Raw genomic sequence first — 7,502 nt, 5'->3', positions numbered from 1 at the left:
GACAGACTTCCTTGGTTGCAGTTCACTGTCTCCTGTTGGCTCATCTCATTACCAGACTGTAAACTCTGCAGGGCGGGGACCCTGTCTTGTCCCCTTCGTGTCTTCACAACACTTCACACACTGTGGCAAGAGCTCAGGACGTGGGGTAAGTGAACCAGCGACTTTTACTTCTGTTTCTTTCAGGCCACCTCATTCCGCAGGGACTGCACTGGCCTCCTCGTTCCTACGGCCACTTTCATGCACTCACTTTTGTATTACAATTTGAAGGCAACTCTGAATATGACTTTAAGAGAATTTTAAAATTCAAGCCTAGGGTCTGTTCCAACTGACCACCTCCGGATATAGGACAGATTGGTTGATTCCTGTGGATCTCCATTCCCTTGTCTCTAAAAGTGGGTGGACCAGAAAGTAATCTGAGACTCCTTCCCGCAGAAATATCCTAGATTCCTGGCTCCCTTCTGCTGGATTTAACCAAGATTCACAGTACTTTTAACTCTTGCCGGTTGGCTGGGGTAGTGCGGAGAAACTAGAAATTAAATGTAGAGTCTCCGCGCCACCTTGTGACCATTTCTGGGAACTGCATGTCTCCATTGTGTCCATGAGAAATTTTCCCAGAGCCCATCAGTGTGAGATCCCGTCTTGTCGAATTTATGGTAAACATAGCCACACAAAATTAAGTGGGAGATGCAGACTTCCAGTTATGGAATAAATAAGTCATGGGAATGAAAGGTACAGCTTAGGGAATATAGTCAATGATATTGTAACAGTGTCGCATGGTGACAGATGGGAGCTACACACCCGTGATGAGCACAGCATAAGTATAGGCTTCTTGAATCACCATGTTGTGCACCTGAAACTAATGTAACACTTTGTGTCATTTGTACCCAAATTTAGAAAATATATTCAAAGGCAAGTGACATCTGTGAGGATTAAAAGTTTTATTTATGCAAATATTGAACTAAGTCTTCTAAAAATGAGAGATGGGGAACAGAGCTAAAATGTCCTAGAGCAGAAGTTACAACCTCAATGTTTTCAGAGAAGAATGCCAAAAAAGAGTGAGATTTGCCCTGAATCCCCAGTTCCAGGATTTAGGAGCACCGGGTACCATTGAGATGTCAGGCATGTGGCCATAGATGGAACGGGACAGGTAGAGAGTCCGTATAAGAAATAATGGGGGGCATCTGGCTGGCTTGGTCGGTAGCACGTACGACACTTGACCTCAGGATTCTGAGTTCGAGTCCCATGTTGGGCGCAGAGATTACTTAAAAGAATAAAATGTATGTATTTTTTCATGTTTGTTTATTTTTGACAGAGTGAGAGCCAGCAGGGGAGGGGCGGAGAGAGAGGGGGACAGAGCAGGCTCTGTGCTGACAGCAGAGAGCCCAACGCGGGGCTTGAACTCCCAAATGACCTGAGCCAAAGTCAGAAGCTCGACTGACTGAGCCACGTAGGTGCCCCCCCCCATAAAATCTTTTTTAAAAAAGGAATAATGGGGTCCCCAGGTGTCCCTGATCATCCCTTGCAGCCGGGAGTTGCAGGTTTTTATCTTGAAGGTTTATTATCTGCAGAAATGGAGTGACAGAGGTTCTGGACTCAAGGGCACCAGGCATAGGGAAAGGTGGGGATGAGGTGCAGGGTCAAAAGCAGGGCAGTGAACGGCTGCATCTTGAATGATGGGTTCCTCAGATTCTTGCCTTCTCGCCTCCATTCCCCCAGAATTTGGGGGTGTCCAGGCAGAAGATGAGAAGATCTGCTCTGGGAAACCTGGCGCAAGAGAATACTGTCGCTTGGAGTTATACCACATAAAAGGCCAGCTCGCTGTGGCTTATGCTGTGCTGAAGGTTTCCAGTCACCTAGTCGGACATACATGAAGTTTTCAATCTACCTGAAACATATATGAAATCACTCAAGCATACAGAAAAGTATAGAAAAACGAATAAAAATCCACGTACCTGATACCCAGACTTAACCGATACTTGCATTGAATCAGATATTCAGTTCTTCGTGGTGACATAAAAGAGAATAAAACAACCAACAGAGAGACAGGAAAAGGAAACAAAACCAAAAAAAAAAAAAACCTGGAGAAAACCAAAGAAAAACCTCAAATGCACTTTAATGAATATCCTTGGATACAACATGATGTTGAATTCATAAAGCAACTGTAGGATGCTGGGGCGCCTGGCTGACTCAGTCTGTAGAGTGCGTGACTCTTGATCTCAGGGTTGTAAGATCCCTGTGTTGGGGGTAGAGGTTACTTAAATAAATAAGAATAGGATGCTATATTTTAAATGTTTATTTATTTTGAGAGACAGAACAAGAGGGGAAGGGGCAGAGAGAGAGGGAGAGAGAATCCCAAGTAGGCTCCACCCTGCCAGCACAGAGCCCTACTCCTCCTCAGGGCTCGAACAACCAACCTACCTGTGCCGAAACCAAGAGTCAGATAGATGCTTAACGGACTGAGCCACCCAGGTGCTTCAGGATGCTATTTTAAAAAACAAAAGATGAAACAAAAACAATGAGAAAGAATTCACAAAAATAAAAATGGTCAACTGAAATAAAAGATTCAAGAGAAGAATTAGAAAGTGAAAATGAGGGAAATCTCCCAGAAAGTAAAACACACAAACTAGCAAAAGATGGGGGGGGGGGGGGGCGTGGAGAGGGAAATTGAGACATGGAGACAGAAAAGTGGAAGAAATGGTAAGGAATTCAGAGGGCGAATCCAAAGGCCACAATCAGATTAATTGGAGGTCCAGAAAAAGAAAATAGGAAAAACAGAAGGACGGTGATCATTGGAGAGAGAATGCAAGAAAACTGCCCCAAACTGAGAGATACTAGTCTCCAGATTGAAAGGGCCTGGCACAGAATGAAAAACTACCTGCACCAAGGGACGTCATCATGGCATTTCAGAACCGCAAGGATAAAAGAAAAGATTAAGAAAAAATAAAAAGTATTGGGGGAGGAATACAAAGGATCAAGAACCTGAATGATATACATTGTCCTAAAGTAATGCAGGCAGTATCTTCAAAATTCTGAACGAAAGGGATGTTCTGTGTAGAATTCTGTACTTACTCAATTTACTGTCAAATACAAAATGACATACTCAGATATACAAAGAGGTAAATTTTTCCTTCCCTTGATCACCTCAGGAATCTATTACAGGACATTCTTGCAAAAAGAAAAAGTGCCCCAAGAAAGAGGGAGCCCCGAGTCCCAGGAAGCCAGCCCTGGACGGCTGTGCAGCTGGCCCAGGAAGCAAGCCGCCTCCAGTGGACCCGGAGGACGTGGTCTCCAGAACAAGCAGGAGGAATCATATTAGTGCACTGTAAGAACTGTAAGTGTGTAGCTAAATTCTCAAGAAAGCAAGCACAATCTGAGGGACAGATAGGTCATCTAGAGATCTGGTTGTGGTGCTTTAATTTACAGACGCCGAGAGATGCCGCCAGACATACTCATGGTCACACAGCTGATGGGACCTGAGCTGCAGGGGGGCCCAGGTCGCTCTCTCTTCCCCATCAAGGCCATTTCCACTTTGTCCTGGCGCCTCTACTCTTACTGGGGAACGAGCAGGATGAAGTGCAGGCTTGTGGTGACCTGAAACCTTCCCATCAGGGCTGTGATTAATCCTCACACGCAGTAAGAGGCAGAAAGCAGGGGTGCAAAACTCCAGCCCCTGGAACGTCCCTTTTTTTTTTTTTTATTTTTTTTTTCAACGTTTATTTATTATTTTTTGGGGGGGACAGAGAGAGACAGAGCATGAACGGGGAGGGGCAGAGAGAGAGGGAGACACAGAATTGGAAACAGGCTCCAGGCTCTGAGCCATCAGCCCAGAGCCCGACGCGGGGCTCGAACTCACGGACCGCGAGATCGTGACCTGGCTGAAGTCGGACGCTTAACCGACTGCGCCACCCAGGCGCCCCAGGAACGTCCCTTTTTAAACTGGCTGCCGCAATTAGGAAGCCGTTACTCTGGGCAAATTCTCAGCGTTGACAAAAATGGACTGGATAACTCAGAGGGAAAATGTTTTCTGGAGAAATGGCTCCAAACCACCTAGAACGGGGAATCTCTTCTAAGGGCACAATATTGCACACAAGGGCAGGAAGACCACAACTTGAAAGATGCTGAAATATCTCTAATACTTAGCAAAAAATACAAGCCCTCTCCTTGGGATGCCCGGCTCCAACAGCCATTTCTCTGCTCTGCTTTATGCCAAATTCTCCGAAAGCACCATGTGTACTTGTCCCCAACCCTTCTAGAGCATTCCCTCAGGGCTCCTTCCCCTCCACCCCAGCCAGAGAGCTCCTGCCAAGGTCAGAGTGGCCGCTCACTCTTGAGATGTTGCCTCAATCTCTCCTTCCTGAAACACTTGCTTCACCTGGCTTCCAGAACCCTGCTCTCCATTCCCTCCCCTTCCCCCTCAGTCTTGCTGGTGTCTTCCTCTTGACCTCCAAGTGTCAGAGTGTCTCAGAACTCAGTTCTCAGAGCACTTGTCTCCCCTTTATCTGCACTCATGCCCCAGGGAATGCCATCAAACTCCTGGCTTCAGACACCATGTTTGTCCTTTTATTTTTAAAGTTTATTTATGTATTTTGAGAGAGAGAGAGAGAGAGAGAGAGAGAGAGCCAGCAGGGGAGGGGCAGAGAGAAAGGGAGAGAGAGAATCCCAAGCAGGCTCCACACTGTCGGCACAGAACCCCACGAGGGGCTCGAACTCATGAACTGTGAGATCATGACCTGAGCTGAAGTCAGATGTTCAACCGACTGAGCCTCCCAGGAGCCCCTGCCAGCCACCTTTTATAATCTGATTTCAACTAATCCTGACTTAGGATATATACTCGTTGCATCATTGTCCCCATTTGGCACATAAATAAATGCAAGCTCAGCAAAGTTATGTAATTTTCCAAGGTCACACAGCAGGGAGAAAAACTTTGGTTCAGTCCCAGGCGGGTCTGACTCACAGAAGTCTATGCCCTCATGAAGGGCTATTTTCACTCCTTGATATTTATAGTAAAATTAAGCAGTACTGGGGACCTGGATGGCTCAGTCCATGGAGCGTGTGGCTCTTGATCTCAGGTCGTGGGTTTGAGACCCATGATGGGTATAGAGATTACTTAAAAATAAAGTCTTAAAAAAAATGAAGCAGTACTTTAGGAAATGATACAAAAAGTATATACGCTACGATATCAAAATGGGACTTTGCATCACACAGAGGTGTAGGTATACAATTGATTAGCGTTTACAATTCCCTTTTACAGAACCAATTGTCTTTATTAACATTTAGTTTCCCAGAATACTGTAATAATAAGAATTCACATTAAAAAAACAAGTAGATTCGTGTCATTTCCAAAATAGCACTACATTAAACAAGTTTCAATACATTTAAAAACATTGAAATCATCAAAAAGCCCCTTCTGTCTTGAAAATTACAATGAGATACCACTTCACACCCGTTAGGATGGCCGTAACAAAAACAAACAAACAAAACCAACCAAAAACCCCACCGAGAAGACAAGTGTTCCTTAAGATGTGGAGGACCTGGAACCCAGGTACCTGGCTAGTGGGAACGTAAAATGGTGCAGCCACCGTGGAAAACAGTTTGGTGGCTCCTTGAGAAATGAAACATAGACCTACCAGATGACTCAGCAATTCCACTCCTAAGTCTGTAACCAAAAGAAATGAAACAAACAAGAACCTGTTCCCAACCACTAAAGCAGCACTGCTCACAATAGCCAACAGGAAGAAAGTACCCCAATGTCCGTCAGTTGGTGAGTGGATAAACAGAATGTGGTCTGTGTATACATTGGGCTATTTTTCAGCCTCAAAAAGGAACGAAGTACTCTTATATGCGACAAAAGGGATGAAATCTAGAAGACATTGTGGTTAAGTGAATGAAGCCAGACACAGAAGACCACGTGTGGTGTAGGAGTCATTTATATGATACATTCAGAATAGAACAATCCTAGGGGCGCCTGGTGGCTCAGTGGGTTAAGCATCTGCCTCTTGATTTGGGCTCAGGTCATGAGCTCGTGGTTGATGATATCGAGCCTGCGTCTGGCTCCGTGCTGACAACAGAGCCTGCTGGGATTCTCTCTCTCCCTCTCTCTCTGCCCCCCGCCCCCCCCCCAAATAAATATTAAAAAAAAAAAAGAAAGAAAAATCCCAGAGACAGAAAGTAGATTAGTGGTTGCCAGGGCTGGGGAAGAGAGGGCCTGGGGAAGGACTGCTTAGGGGGTGTGGAGTTTCCTCTTAGGGAGATGAAAATGTTCTGGAACTAGATAGCAGTGATGGGCACACAATGTTGTGAATGTACTAAATGCCACCGAATTGTACACTTTAAAATGGTAAATTTTAGGGGCGCCCTGGGTGGCTCAGTTGGTCTTGATTTTGGCTCAGGTCATGATCTCATGGTTCGTGGGTTCAAGCCCTGTGTCGGGCTCCGTGCTGACATTGCGGAGTCTGCTTGGGATTCTCTCTCTCTCCCTCCCTGCCCCCCACTCCTTCTCAAAAATACATAAGTAAACATAAAAAAAAATTAAAATGGTAAACTTTATGTTGTGTTACCACAAGTTTTTTTGTTACCATAGTTTTCAACAATAGCATTATATCGTTTTTCATTTTATCAGTGGTTCAGTAGTAAATTAAATGCTTTTCTTCAATAGAATTCCACTTAGAACACAAATAAGTTGAAATATATAATTTGCTAAAAACTTTGAAATTCTCATGTAACTGCCAGTGATTTCACAGTGAGTTTGGAGTTTCTGCCTTGATTGGGTATCTACGTGTGAGGCCGCGATGTCTACTTGTGACATGAGGATCGATCCAACTTACCAGGAGGGCGGTCCAGTCACTGTGTAGGTGACTGGGTAGGAGCTCAAGTTCTGGAAACTCCTTGGCTTGACTAGATCAGTTGCCGGGCCTCTCAGTTGCCGCCTTCCACCCCTGCTGCCAGGTGGCTGGAATCCTTGTTGTAAACAGCTGCAAAGCAGTGTCAGGGTAAATTTGTGGTTGATTTTCCTGGTTATGAAAGTATCAGCCATGTTGTACTTTTTTGTGTGATGGGAATAATTCCATTTCCCGAGGAAAAGGGGAAGCTGCCCTTTTCCTGTTCTGATTCAGATGTAGGCCCATATGTTAGTTCCTAGGATTTGTTGCCTTCTTCAAAATGTCAGATTTAAATCTGGAGAAGGAAGCTAACACTCTTTGGTAACCGTGAATATTGTCCACGCTCTATCCACTGCTCAGATTGGTAGAACAGAAGTTTGTAATTTTACTGAAGTCCAATTTCTCTTCCATGAATTTTTTCTTTCATGAATCGTGCTTTCGATGTCGTATCTAAAAAGTCATCGCCCACCCCAAGTCACTTACGTTTTCTCCTGTGTTAACTTCTATGAAATCTATAGTTTTGTATTGTGCATTTGGATCTAGAATCCATTTTGAATTAATTTTTGTGAAGGGTGTAAGGTCTGTGTCTAGATTCTTTCTGTATTTTTTTTACAATTTATTTTT

Source organism: Lynx rufus, unplaced genomic scaffold (genome assembly GCF_022079265.1).
Source record: "Lynx rufus isolate CCGP_SWC_20201006 ecotype Redwood Valley unplaced genomic scaffold, mLynRuf1.p SCAF_8, whole genome shotgun sequence".
In the NCBI taxonomy this organism is placed as follows: Eukaryota; Metazoa; Chordata; class Mammalia; order Carnivora; family Felidae; genus Lynx; species Lynx rufus.
Note: the sequence above shows the minus strand (reverse complement) of the source record.